The sequence below is a fragment of the Dipteris shenzhenensis genome, chromosome 30, assembly GCF_047967505.1.
Source record: "Dipteris shenzhenensis isolate YYH24624 ecotype China chromosome 30, Dip_SZ_1.0, whole genome shotgun sequence".
Taxonomy (NCBI): domain Eukaryota; kingdom Viridiplantae; phylum Streptophyta; class Polypodiopsida; order Gleicheniales; family Dipteridaceae; genus Dipteris; species Dipteris shenzhenensis.
In genome coordinates this window covers 27,441,268-27,457,264 of record NC_141625.1, presented here as the reverse complement: position 1 = coordinate 27,457,264, position 15,997 = coordinate 27,441,268, and positions in this window count along the sequence as shown.

Genomic DNA, 15,997 nt, shown 5'->3' with positions numbered 1-15,997 from the left:
ATGTGTTAGACCAAAAGGACTATGACTATAGTCCTTACAAGCTCTCCATTGATGCCTACCTCTCTTGAGCTTCTCATCCTTAGATTCCAATCTCCCCCTTGTATCCACGCAAGCCTTCCTCCTCTCTTCTCACACTGTTTCCTTCAAGAACTATCCGGGGATGCCGATCTTCCTCCAATTGTACTCTTGCCCGTCTTCTTGCTTGCAAGCTCCTCTTGTTGTTGTTGCAAGCTCTTCCTTCCTCTCCATCTTCTTGCTTGCAAGTCCTCTTGTTGTTGTTGCAAGCTCTTCCTTCCTTATTTCATCCCTCCTTTCTTTCTACAAGCACAGGATGAGGGTTGCTACCCTATCCTTCCTTTTAACTCTCATGCAAACTTTCTCCATGGAGCCTTCAATAGGTTGCTGCTCCAACCTCTCTATGTTATCCTTTGACTTCCTCTCTCACGAACGGAACATCTCACCCTCTTCTCTAGCGCTCTCTCTCCCTCGACAAAATTATCTGTGCTCTCCTCCCCTTTGCCTTCCCTCTTCCCTATGCTGAGCAAAAGGTTCCTTCTTCCAAGTGGCTACATCCTACACACATGCATTCAAATGCCCAATAATTTATGTTTCCCCCCCTCCCTTATGCACTGCCTTCTAAAATATTAAGTATTTTTCTTTATACCCCATCCCTCTCTCTCTCTCTCACACACACACACATATATACACACACAATAATTTTGATTAGTAAATGTATCTCACACACACAATCACTTATTTCTTTACACACACACACACACACACACAAATGTATACTTTCCCAACTATGAATTATTCTTTTTTGTACCCCCTATGAAATCTTCCCTTTACTTTCTCTTTTTAACCTCCCCATACACCAAGCCCACTAATCATCCCATACCTCCTCTAATCCCTTCTCAACTCATGCACTAATTTGCTCCTTACTCCACTTGTGACTTAAACTCCACTTGTGACAAACTTTTTTTAATTATCTAAGAATCCATATGGTTGTCTATATTCTTAGGTAAAGAGATAACCAGCCCGGGAAAAACAGGTATTACCTCTCTACCCAAACGTAACTATGATGTTCTAACACCTAGTTCATTTGGATGGTGGCAAGTAACTGGATGCCAACCTCGGAACCTGGACTGCTTGAGGATTTGACAGCTTTTTCAATATTATGTTTGTCAAACTCAATATTATTAAAAATTCTTAATTTTGGTTGAGATTTTTGCAAACTCTAGTTGTTGCATTTTTCAACTTAGATGTCTCAAACATTTTTTCCTTATGTGTTTTCTTTTTTTAACTTTTATCCAATTGATGGAATTAATTGTATTACTCAATTATTGATGGGACTTTTTAAGCTAAACACACACTTTAATTTCCCAACTAGCCTTTGGTCACGGGCTAGTGCCATATAGTTTGTTAGATATCAATGCTCCACTCTCCTGTAACTATGCAGGAGCTAGCTAACTCTACTTGTAAGCCCCCCATATGAGGAGAAGGCATTTGAGTAGTTCAGTTATCCGGTAGGTCCTAGTTTGGACACCAGATGGGGGCCATGTGTGGCCTGATGGCTGGATGGCTTCAAATAGAGTTGGCACACCACCAACTAGGCTACATGCAAGTGTGGGAAGGCATCCCTTGACTGACCCCACTGAGGATAGACGGAGCATTTCTCGGGGTAGCCCACTCTCGGGTTGCGAGGCCCATTTGGAGCCTCAGATGATCCCGGATGGCTCTGGGCCGAATGGCCTCCGTAGGTTAGTTGCTCTATTTTGCGCACTAGTTCTATCGTATGGTCGGTGGCCTATTTCAGGACCGACCCCCAGTCGACCGTTTTGGGCGGATTGGGTCGGTCACCCAATTGAGCCTAATCGAGTACGACTGGTGGCTATATAAGAGCAAGCCCATGAAGCCCATTTCATCACCGGCTACAGCAACCTTGATTCCTTAGCATCTAGCCTCCGTCTTCTATTGTTTCCAGCATGCCAGCGAAGCTTCTTTCATAGGAGCGCACGGTTGGGAGGTAGCGCCATTATATTGTATCAGTTCTACAGTAATCAAATTTTTGATTCTCCATACTATCTTGTTTTCTCTCTTGCGTACGAGATCCTGTTATCTGTTGAGCACAGACGTTGTATTATTTTCTTACATGGTATCAAAGCCCGAACTCTAGCAAGAAGATTTGGTAGTGTGTTTCTGTTTGTGAGCAGATTGTGAGAGATGGCCTAGCCCGCAAGACTGCAAATCCCACCATTCGGCGAAAGCGGAAAGTTGGACGGCTCTAACTATCCACTCTGGAAGTTCAAGATAAAGACCATCCTAAGTGCATACGAGCTTTGGAACATTGCTACTAGCGTGGATGTGAGGCCGGTTGCGAGACCGGATCTAGCCAATGTAGGACAACAGATAGTACCAACTACAGATAAGATTCTCGCGTGGACAAGAAGAAATGCAGATGTGCTGTGTTCTATTGTTTGCAGTGTTAGTGATTCCATCATGGCGTTAATTCAACATGTCACCACAGTGGAGGAGGCATGGACGGTCTTGAAAAATCAGTACGAGGCCACGAATCAGATGCGGATTCAGAATCTGGAGACTCAACTCGTGAATGAAAAATTGTCTGACTCTGAAGCAGCAAAGAAGTTCACCACCAGGGTGAAGAATCTGCGCGATCAGATGACTGCGATTGGCATCACCATCACCAGTGAGAATCTAGCACGAAGGTGCATACGGATTCTCCCACCAAAGTACGATGGTCTTGTTACAATGCTAAATACACAAAACAGAAATCTGCCCCTCAACTTTGAGGATTTCAGCACAATGCTTCTGAAGGAGGAGATGCATCAAAAGACGAGGACTGGAGAAGATTCGGCTTTCTCGATCGGATCAAAGAAAGGTAAGGGTAAGGACTCTGGTAACCCATCTTCTTCTGATGATAAAAAGAGAAAGAAGAAGATCAAGTGCTTCTATTGCAACAAGGCAGGGCACAAGCAGAATGAGTGTTGAAAGAAGATTACAAATGAGAAGAATGGAGTAAAGAAAGAGTCCAGCAATAGCGCACAGGCAGTACCAGTAGAGCTGTTCATCGCAATTGAGGAGATTTGCACGGAGGCAGTTCATGTACCTATAGATGAACCGTGGATCATTGACAGTGGTGCATCACGCCACATGACCAGTCGGAAGGATTGGTATACCTCTCTACAGCCAGTAGAAAATGACATCCTAGTAGTAGTTGGCAATGATGCAAAATTTCCAGCAAAAGGAAAAGGTATGCTCTCAAGTCTGATAGAGTTGTAAAACAGTTGTCCGATGTTCTTTATGTGCCAGATATCAAGAGGAACTTGTTGTCCATTTCTGCGATCACGGATCGGCGGGACCTCAAAGTTCAATTCGATAAGAATGGTGCACAGATCCTGGATCTTCAAGGAAAGGTCATTGGTAAAGGTACACGGCGCAACAACATACGAACTCTTAGCTTTCAGTGCTTGAGCAGATGTGAAGAACACTAAGCTGTGGCATGAGAGGTTTGGTCATCTAAACCTTAGTTCTTTGAAGGAGATGCATAAAAGTGGAATGATTGCAGACCTACCACAAATTTCAGATCTACCCGATGTATGTGAAGCTTGCATGATGGGTAAGCAGCATCGGCATCCCTGTCCTAAAGAGGCCAGCAAGGCAAAGGCTCCTCTAGAGCTCGTTCACACGGACCTTTGTGGAAAGATGGAGACGGAAGCTTTGAGTGGTTCCTACTACTTCATGACACTGATTGACGACTATAGTAGAAGGATATGGATATACTTCCTGAAGACTAAAGACAAGGCTTTTAGTAGGTTCAAGAAATGGCATGTAATGGTTGAGAAAGAAACGGGAAGGAAGGTGAAGAAGTTGAGATCAGACAGAGGTGGAGAGTTCACATCAACTGAATTCGAAAGTTACTGCAAAAGTCACGGAATCAAGAGGTAGAAACCCCCGCCACATACATCATAGCAAAATGGAGTAGCACAACACAAGATGCACGTCATTTGCAAAATGGGCCAGAGTATGATGAAAGGGTAAGATTTGCCAAAGACTTTGTGGGCTAAAGCATGTAACACTACAGTTTACATCTTGAATCGTAGCTACATGAAGGCTGTGAACAGGATGACTCCACTGCAAGCCTTTTCTGGTAAGAAACCTTCGGCTGCACATTTTAGAGTTTTTGGATGTGACTGTTTTGTGCATGTCCCCGATGCTACCAGGACCAAATGGGAACTGAAGAGCCAGAAGTGTATTTTCTTGGGCTGCAGTGAAGAGGCGAAGGGTTACCGTCTCTATAACCCTATTACCAAGAAGGTAATTGTAAGGCGCGATGTGGTCTTCTCAGAATAGCCGCATCAATTAGAGGAGGATGCTTCCTTCCCAGACAACCAAGACCAGGATATCCATCCAGTAACGCCATCAATAGGAGACCGAACTCCCCCAATGGTGCTTGGGAGGATTCAAGAGAAAGAAGATGAAGAAGAGCCTGCAGAACCACAATGGCAACGGCCATTCCCAAAGTGGGTAAAGTAGCTTTTGGATGGCAGAGAACCTCTAGCCATTGAGGAGGAACCATTCGAACACTGCCGGTCCAAGAGATTAGAGGAGCAAAGAAGGGCACAGGAACACTTGGTCAACTATGCTTTGATGACAGAAGTGATCCGTGCTGATGAACCCAAGTGTCTTGAAGAGGCACAGGGTGATTTACGAGCTGAAACAGGCCCCACAAGCATGGTACCAGCGAATTGATGCCTACTTTCTACAAAATGGGTTCAGGAGGAGCCCATTTGATGCAAATTTGTATATCTTCAGAGAAGGAGGCAAGTGTATGATCGTGGTCCTTTATGTGGACGACCTTGTCATAACAAGGAACCATGAAGAGAAGATCTCATAGACGAAGCATTTGCTAGGAAGAGAGTTTGAAATAACAGACCTCGGACTGATGCATTTCTATTTGGGGATTGAAGTTTGGCAGGAGCCGAAATAGATCTTCATTTCATAACTAAAGTATGCTGGAGAGATACTGAAGGCATTTGGCATGGCTGAGTGCAAGATAGTTGGTACCCCTATGGAGGTTGACGCGAAGCTCTCAAACGAGGATTCATCACCACAGGTGGACGAAGCGAAGTACAGAAGGCTTGTGGGCAGCTTGATTTACCTGTGCAACACACGGTCGGACATCGGTTTTGCAACTGGTGTACTAAGTAGGTTTTCCAATAAGCTCCGAGAGAACCATTGGAGGGCAGGGATACGGGTGCTAAAATACATCAAAGGCACACTTGATTATGGCATCACCTATACCAAGGGCAACATCTTGATCGGATTCTGTGACTCGGATTGGGCAGGAGATCAGCGATAGGATACTGTTTCTCACTTGGATCTAGAGTTGTGTCATGGGTCAGCAAGAAGCAACCCACAGTTGCTCTTTCTTCTACCGAGGCCGAGTACAAATCTGCATGCTTTGCTTCTTGCGAGGTAGTGTGGTTGAGAAGGATTTTGGGGGACATGGGTGCAGTGCAGAACAAGCCTATGCAGTTATCATGTGACAATCAGAGTTGCATGGCAATTGCAAAGAACTCGGTGTTCCACGCTCGCACAAAACACATTGAGATTCAATATCACTTTGTACGCGAGCTCATCATGGATGGAGAGGTTGACCTGGTGTACTGTCCGACTACAAAGAATGCTACGGACATCTTGACGAAGGCTCTTGGAAGAGACTTGCTGGAGAGGCATCTTCATTGACTTGGCATTGGGCCAAAAAAGTAAGTTCACTTGCGGGTGGACATTGAGGGGGGGTGTTAGATATCAATGCTCCACTCTCGTGTAACTACGTAGGAACCAGATAACTCTACTTGTAAGCCCCCCATATGAGGAGAAGGCATTTGAGTAGCTCGGTTATCCAGTAGGTCCTGGTTTGGACACGAGATGGTGGGGGCCATGTTTGGCCTGATGGTTGGACGGCTTCAGATAGAGTTGGCACACCGCCAACTAGGCTACATGCAAGTGCGGGAAGGCATCCCTTGACTGACCGCACTAAGGGTAGATGGAGCATTTCTCGAGGCAGCCCACTCTCGGGTTACAGGGCCCGTTTGGAGCCTTAAATGATCCCAGATGGCTCTAGGCCGAACGGAGACCATAGGTCAGTTGCTCTGTTTTGCGCATCAGTTCTATCGTATGGTCGGTGGCCTATTTCCGACCCCCAATCGACCGTTTTAGGTGGACTGGGTCGGTCACCCAATTGAGCCTAACTGAATACGACTGGTGGCTATATAAGAGCAAGCCCGTGAAGCCCATTTCATCACTGGCTACAGCAACCTTGGTTCCTTAGCATCCAGCCTCCGTTTTCTACTATTTCCAGCACGCCATCGAAGCTTCTTTCACAGGAGCGCACGGTTGGGAGGCAGTGCCATCTATTGTATCAGTTCTATAGTAATCAAATTTTTGATTCTCCATACTATCTTGTTTTCTCTCTTGCATACGAGTTCCTGTTATCTGTTTAGCACAGACGTTGTATTATTTTCTTACACAGCTAACTCACATCCATTGGATAATTCTTTAGCATGGATAATCCCTAGTCATTTTGTGATCCACCTTATTTTTTACTAACTTTAATATCTATTTTCCAAAAGTGGCTTACGCATTTACTATTGGCATCATTTTTTCATATTGACACTTATCATACAAATTCACTTTAATCCACTTATTATCAGTAGAGGTAGGGAGTAAGTTCCACATGGTGGGCTTACTCCCCACCATGTAGTCTTACCCTCTAGGTCGGCGATGGGCCACACACACACATACACACAAAATAATTTTGATTGGTAAATGTATATCACGCACACAGACACTTATTTCTTTACACACACACACACACACATGTATACTTCCCCAACTATGAATTAGTCTTTTATGTACCCCCCAAGAAATCTCTCCTTTACACTCTCTTTTTTAACCACCCCATACACCAAGCCCACTAATCGTCCTATACAGGTCCCATAGCTCCTCTAATTCCTTCTCAAGCCATGCACTCATTGGCTCCTTACTCCACTTCCGATGTAAACTTCACTTGTGACTTAAACTTCTTTTAATTATCTAAGAATTCACATGGTTGTCCATATTCCTAGGTAAAGCGATAACAAGTTGGGGAAAACAAGCATTACCTATCTACCCAAACGTAACTATGATGTTCTAACACCTAGTTTGTTTGGATGGTGGCAGGTAAGTGGACCTCGGAACCTAGACTGCCTAAGGATTCGACATCTTTTTTCAATATTACGTTTTTCAAACTCAATATTATTAAAAATGCTTAATTTTGGTCGAAATTTTTACAAACTCTAGTTGTTGCATTTTTCAACTTAGATGTCTCAAACATTTTTTCCTTCTATGTTTTCCTTTTTTTACTTTTTATCCAATTGATGGAATTAATTGTATGGCTTAATTATCGATGGAACTTACACAACATGCACACACACTTTCTTTTGCACATGCCACACACAGGCCCACATACTTGTACTTAAATCACTGCCCATCATAATTTTATAGGTACACAAACACATTTATGAACTACACCCCCCGCCTCATCGGCCATTTTTCACTGCCAACCTTGCTCAACTGCCCTCATTGGATTACTACAAGGTCAACCCTATAAAATCCTAACGTTTGCCTCTACACATGATGTGCTTCTTTGTCCACATTGGTCTTCTTCTTGCCCTTCTACCAGTTACTAGCTGTGAGCCCCCACAAACACACACACACACACACACACACACACACACACACACACACACACACACACACACACACACACACACGTACATGCACATGCATGTGAGCGTGCGCATGCACACACACACACACACACAATAATCCTTGACAATTCCTGTCAAGAATGGATGTAAAAGATAGACAAGGCCCCAAAAAAACTTTTCTAGCTTTGTATGTTTTGTCCTACTTAAGCCAGTTTAAAGGAATGTTTTTCTATCCTCAAGTAATAAGCCGAATGAAGAAAGATTTATATCTTTTCCAATGGATTGTGGAGAGCTCACCTCAATTGTGTGTTAAAGATTCAAGTAAAGTTGCTATATATATATATATATATAAAAGGGAAACCAAGGTAATTATTGCCATTAGTAGGGGGTGGAATGTTAGAGTGTGGATATCCATATACCCTACTTGGTTCTTTTTGGAAACCCAAGGGTAGCTAGTGATAACGATGGGGGTAGATCAATTGCCAATTAACATAACGTGACATATGCCCTATAAAAGGCAAGTCTACATTTGACTCATCTTAATGCAAGTTGGTAGCATTGTATCACCTTATGAATTGTGGGGATTTACAACATGGACCAAAGAGTTGCTCAACTAGTTCTGAGCTCAATAAACAATAGAGCTCAAGCAACTTCACCCAGCTTGCAAGGTAATACTTACCTGCCATGCTCTTGTATGTTATTCTCCTTCAAAGCTCGAATGGTTAGTCAAAAGCTCTTGTTTTTCTCCTTCAAAGCACAGCCCTTCCATTATCTCTGTCTATCATAGTGCCAAGCTTGACACGCCACGATGGCCATCCCTACTATAGGGTATGGACATTTTGTGATCTCCCCACCTTGATAGTAGTAAGCTGCTCAATACTCTTTTTTGCAATGGCATTGTCTGGTACACGATGCTCATCTTGGCAGTTATGTTTTGGATGGGGTGCTCCCTCATAAACTCTTATATAGACAACAAATGTTATTCACCCTGGAGGCCTCTCACAGTATGCTAGGTCCTGTGAACTTGAGTTTTCCTCTTTGCCACCCAATGCACATGTTAATAGATGATAAAATATTGCCTATGTGAACTATGTAGCACATATTGCATCGCCTTTTGTGTAGACAACGTCGATAGCTACTGGCGGATTTCACCATTTACACATGCAGACTCATCTCGAGTTCGTTTCAAGCTTGTGCTCCTCATGGAGAACTGATTGCCTTCGTATCCTTAGGAGGAAGTCCTGATGGTTGCTTTTACTATATGCAATCCTTGATGATGGCATCTACTTCCTAAAGGGCACTCTCTCTACTTGTGTATTGGTTGGTTGGTTAGTACATGGGTGTGTATACCTTACAAGGCTCTTCATGCATTACCTTTATGTATACATACATACGAGTAAGAGAAATGGCACATTTGGATCAATGGTCCATTATGATCAAGGGTAGTATGCTAAGTAAATGTGAGCACACACGATGCTCATATAGGTATTTCTTATCCATTCTAATAAGAGGTGGATTGTATATGAGGCTAATTAGTCATTTTGATCATTGCATAGGCTTAGCTCTCTTAAACCTATGGCTCAATCCCTATTACACTCTTTTATTTTCCAAGTAAACCTTTGGCTCACTCTCTTAAACCTATGGCTCAATCCTTATTACACTTTTCTATTTTCCTATTTATGGTCATGCTCCTTCTTATTTTCATGACTGGGTATAATATAGAAAAGTGGATATGTAGGTGGGGTAAATTAATGAAGACTCTAATAGTACAAACAAGGCAATTACCCCTTCCCCTTTAAGGACATCATTGAAGCTTCTCACGTGCATGGTTGGCATCCTTAATACTTTACATATGCTTGGTACTCTCTTATGTGGCCATTCTTGTCTTTATTTTCACATGTGGAAATAATATGTGTGTATGGATTATGAAATCTTTCCAATCCATATGTTTTTGTGGATTAATCTTTAACTTTACTTTGGACATTGACAACAAATCCAGCAATGCTATGACACCTGTCTTCCCTTCTCGTTTAAGCTATGATCCTAACTTAAGCTTGTTGGATGGTGGTAGGTATCAACATTCTTGGTTGAGGTTTTGTATGAAGTTTCTCCCTCTCAATTTTATTTAAATCCTGTAAAATCCTTTTCAAATTTACCTACATTGGTTCTATATAAATACCTTTTCTCTAATCATATCATGTTTAGTGTGATGCACATATTATTGGACCTTCTTGAGGGGTTCCCATCTAATCTTAACACATACACAAATATTGCCATCAAGGTTCGGTCGCCTTGATTCACAATGGCACGCCGATCTATTGGATTTGGGGTACTCCAATAATTTTCCCATTGCGAGTCATATGGTGCAAACTACTCTTGCTCTTTTTGACAATAAAGAGATTCACAAGAAGATCATCGACCATGACTTGATGGAAAAGGAATTAGATAATAATACACTATTATGCACTTTAGGCATCTAAGAATGGACATTCATCCTTGCTACTAGCCATAAGAGTACAACAAAAGCCAATGCACTCCTTATGGAAATGGGAACTATGATTGACAAAATTATTTACTTACCTCTTGACAATAGTTGATCCATAGACCTTTAGATGCTAGACACTTAGCTTATGTCCACACCTAGTTTCCTATAGTGTCATGTCACATAAAGCATTAGTAAGGACCAGCACAACAAATAAACCAATATGCAAAGTGCTTTTGCTCATGCTGCATGTCCTTAGTCTACATCATGCCCCTTGCACAACAATGGTGTGGTTCTTTCTTTTCTCTACTCCATTTTGCTATTATACCTTAGGCAAGGAAAATTCTATACATCTTTCCTTTTGTTTGCAAAAATCAATAAATGCTTTGAAGACATATTCTCCCTCATTGTCATATCAAAGGCATTTGATTTGATAATTCAAATGAGCTTTTGCCATAGTCTTACAGTCTTTAAACCTAACAAGAAGTTTAGATTGCTAGTTTATGAAGTTGAAAAATACTTCTTTGATATAGTAATCAATAAATTTGAGAAAGTATTTGCTAAACTGAGTGACTTTGTATTGGTCATATACCCTACTACATTAATGTGCACTAGTTCCAATGGTCCATTAGTGCTTGTGATCTAACCCTTGTGCTCTATGTTGTTTCTCATAAAGGAATCCTTCACACAAATCTCCTTCTTTAATAGATGGAAGCCCATTGGACATGTTCCTATGCTCAAGCAATAGCATGCATTTGAACTGAACGTGCACTTACCTTTGATGCCATAGTTAGCATTAGCATGTGCAATCATCCATGCTCTCTATCTAGAGGGTGTCACTACCAACATATAAAAATTGCCATCTCTCGATACATGTCCAATGGGCCTTTCAAAATGACAAGGTCATATGCTTGTCATCGAAGAGAACCCCAAATCTTCTAATTAGAACATTGCAAAATTGATCATAGATTTATGGTAAGTCTTGGCACATAAATTACATCACAAATGGATTTTATCTCACCATTTGGAAGTTGAATTACTATGTCACCATTCCCTTTGATTTGAAGTGATTGATTGCCTCTAGAGCTCCCTTGATTGGATATCAATCATGTCTAAAATATGTGTTGCAATGCACGTGAGTCCATTATCCAAACATCATGGCCATATTTCTTTGATGCAAATTAAGGCTATGCATAATCTAATGTTTGTGAGATGTTGAAGATCTTGGAGTGGACTATTCTGCCACAATTGGCCCTCTGGACCTTGAGCAACACATCTTATGTGAGGCTTCATCCCTTTTTTATCTTTTTGAAGCATACTCCACTTTTGCTTCCCTTCTATTGCATGTGCACTAAACTATTCCTTACCAATATTGCCTAGCCTAGCCTTAGGCTTATTGGTGCAATCTTTAGCAAATGTGGCCTGGTTTGCCATAATCATAACACTATGTTTTTGTTCTTTTGCAGCTGAATTTTACTTGGCATAAACTTTATATCTTTGTTGACCTTTATGGTTCTTGTTGGACCAAGAGCTTCCACATTGCTGTGGAGAGCATCCATTTGAGTGTTCCATTTAAAAGCCATTCATATCAATCAATCCTTCAGGAACTTCAATTTGTTTAGATGGTCCATCATCACATCACCATCTTCATTTTGAGACTTGCCAAATGTGTCTTCAAATTGAGATATGTGACCAATGCCTTGCCCCTCTCTTGCCCTCATAGATGGACATCAACATGGTCCATAAATCAAATTCTTTTTCCACATGCATCACTTGGGTGAATATCATATTCCTTAAACATGCTATAAAAATGTCTAGAGCTTTGGCATTCAACTTATAATGGGCATCCTTCTTTGCTTTTGTGGCATTTTGTGCTAGTGAAGGCATTTAATCTACAAGTGCTCATAACTTTCATCCCACATTATCCAACATTGCTTAACGAAGAGTTATTTCCATCAAACATCAAGGTGTCTAACACATGAAACTTTGTCATAATGATGTCATCTTGGTGAGAACTCAAGCACTCGGATTGCATAAATATGTATTGTGCATAGTTGATTCTTGCTCTTCTAGTGCCACTATCCACCAAGTTGCTCAAAATTTATAATTTATCAAAGCATCTTAAAGAGTAAAATGTGCTCTGCAATTTTGTTAGAAAAAGAGGTAAGATATTTGCCAAATATGGAAATTTGAATGTACAAGTTTCTCTAGTCGTATCATAACAACTAGAAAAGGCAACGGTGCAGAATAGAAGAAAGCAATGCAAGAAGAATGGCACGACACTAGAGAGAGCGACTAAGAAACAACAGAATGAAGCGAGAATCAGCTTGCCATGCAGGTCACAATTTATCAAGGAGGCGCAAGTCTCGTTAGAATTACATCAAGAAGAAGGTGAGGGCGTGGGGAGAAAGGAGCCTTGGCGTAGCTATTGCCACGTGTTTGTCATGCAGGGCAATGAGCCAAGTGTTCGCCATGTTGGGAGAATCTGCCAAGCTAAAAGGACGAGCCATCTTGCCACCGTGTCGAGTCATCGAGCCACGTGTTCCTAGTGAGAGATAAAACAGTTTCATTCTTGAGATATGTGCTGTCATTTTAGTTTCCTTACGACGTGGGTTACAACGTTGTAGAGCATAAGTTGTTTTACCCACAGGCTTCAAAACTTCGTATGGTCCGATCCACTTCGTGAGAAACTTCTCAGCGAGCCCTTTCTTCCTAATTGGATAGTGGACCAGAACTAAATTTCCGGGCGCAACCTTTACAGATCTGTGCTTTTTGTTGTAGGGAAATTTTTGTCTGCTTTGTGCCTGCTTAAGATGTTCCGCCGCATTCTGTCGAATAAACAGTAGTGCTTCTTTTAGATAATCAACCCATTGACTTGCTTCCTGATGTTTGATTTTATCGTCAGTAATCAAACCAATCTCTGCAGGAAAGTTAGGTGGTCTTCCATAAAGCATTTCAAAAGAACTGTAACGAGTTGATTCATGAATTGAAGTGTTGTATGCGGATTGTACGTATGGAAGTGAGGTGTCCCGATTTGTGAAATTGGGGTCGATGTACATGGCAAGCATGAGTTTGATCGTGTGGTTCAATTGTTCTGATTAGCCATTGCAATCCGGATGATAGGAATTGGTAAATTGTTGTTTGACATTTAACCCATCGCTCACTATTTTGAGTACCTCTGACTTGAAATTACTTCCTTGATCAGAAAGTATCTGCTCCAGGCACCCGTGTGGGAGAATGAGATGTTGGAGAAGAAAGTCCGCCAGTACCTGTTTTCAATGGTCGAGCGATCGCCCATCGTGTCAAATAGACCGTGAGAGCTATAATGTATTTATTTCCTTTAGCCGAGATAGGGAGCAAACCCATGATATCGTTTTCTACTAATTCAAATGGACGTGAAACGATAATAGAATTCAAATCCCAAGGTTTAAGTGTTGGAGATTTGAATGATTGGCAGGTTGGGCAAGATTGAATGTACCCATGTAAAGAATTCGTGATCTTAGGCAAAAAATATTTTGTTTTCATTTTTGTAAGAACTTAAAAAGTTCCCAAATGACCTCCAAATCTACTCTCATGAAAAGCATGAAGGTATTGATTTCGATACAAACAAGGGACATAAAGCCTAGGTTGAAAAGGCATTTTGTGGAAGTACAATAAATCATCTATTATGTGAAAATTTTGTTGAGATTTCCCTAAATCAATGTTTCTTTTGATTTTAGAAATGCTTTCATCCTCCTCCTGGCCTATTTTGAGTTCTTCTATCGAAGGTAACATAGATTTAGTTCTAGGAATAGGGAGAGGGGCTTCTTGTTACTACCAGCAACCTATTCTCTTATTGCGCAACTATTGAATGAACTCCTGAAAAAGAATGGGCTAGCCCATTTAGTTTTTTTGGTCAATAGGAAATAGTGAAATTATAAATCTTGCAGAAGTAAAACCCATCTTGCAAGACGACCATGTAAATTTTTTCTTTTTATCAACCCAGTTAGAGCTGCGTGGTCTGTTTGGACTTCAAAATTTTAGCCATGAATGTACATGTGTAACATTTGAATGGTCCAAACTACTCCTAAACACTCAAGTTTGGTGGTAGCATACCTAGACTCAAGATCTGAGAGAGATTGGCCCATGTACACAATTGGTTGTAGGTTTTGATTATCAGGATGTCTGAGGAGTGCATCTACTTTTAGAACGTTTTGGACTTGTTGAAAAGCTTCTTGAGTCTTTTTTGTCCAAATGAATTTGTGATCTTTTATCAGTAAGTCATCGGAGGGGAGCTGCATGTATAGATAATTCCAAAATGAATCTTGAGCTGAATCCCGCCATGCCTAGGAATCGTTGAAGCTACTTTACATTTTGTGGTTGAGGAAAATTATGCAAAGCTTTGACTTTGTCTGGGTCGGGTCGAATTCCCTCTTCAAATATTATAAATCCGAGGTACTTGAGCAAAGATAATGCCCACTTGCACTTTTGTGGATTTAGCTTCATATTATTTTCTTGAAATAACATCAGAACTTGCTTCAAATTTTCTTTATGTTCATCCCAAGATCAAGAATGGACTTGAGATACTTGAGCGAAGACCTGTGCCCACTTGCACTTTTGTGGATTTAGCTTTAGATTATTTTCTTGAAATAACGTTAGAACTTGCTTCAAAATTTCTTTATGTTCATCCCAAGATCGAGAATGGACTAATACATCGTCAAGATATACTAAAACCTTACCTTGAATTATTAAATCATGTAGAACGAAATTCATTAATCGCTGAAAAGTTCTAGGCACATCATGAAGTCCAAACGGCATTACATTAAATTGATAAAAACCAAAAGGAGTCCTAAAGGCAGTCTTAGCTTTATCTTCAGGCTTCATCTGTATCTGCAAATATCCTGCTTTTAGGTTAAGAGTAGTGAAAAAACAAGAATGTGCTAAAGAATCTAAGATATCGTCGAGATGAGGCAAAGGATATTTGTCTCGGATTGTGACTTTGTTAAGGGGCCTATAGTTGATGCAGAACCTGAATGTTCCATCCTCTTTACGAACCAGGTGTGGTTTACAAGTCTAAGGACTCTTTGAATGTTCAATAATATTATCACGGAGAATTGCTGTGACATGATCATGTAGATGTTGAATTTCTTTGCTCAATCTATGACATTGTCCGATAGAAATTGGCCTAGCATCCCCGGTTGGAATTTCATGAAAAAATTTAGCCATCGTAGTAGAAGGTTTCTTACTTGCAAAGATATTTGATAATCATGAGAGTATCTGATGGACTTCGGCTTCATGTAGAACATCTTGCTGTCCTTGGGCCGAAGATAGATGAGATGTCTGAAAATTGGAGTATAACCAAGGGACAATTATTTGGTTAGGTAGATGTAAGCATTTTCGCTTAAATTCAATTAGAGCTTGATTTTTAAGCAACTAGTCGCATCCTAGACTTATCAGAAAAATTTGTTTCGCACTGTGGTAATTACTTTGAACTTAATGACAAAAGCTATCGGTGGAGAACGAAACGATTCTGGAGACGTATCCACCATCATGGCTCCAGGTTGTCATTTCTCGACACCAGAGAAGTTGATGTGTCTATCCTTTGAGAATTTTGTGTAGGTTGCAACATCGACAATATTTCTTTACATGCCCATACCAATTACAATTAAACACCTCGGCTTACCTGTTTGAGGAAGCTTTCGATCTAATTGATTTATGAACCTTATCTGAGCAGTATTTCTTTGTGCATTTTGAATCATATTTA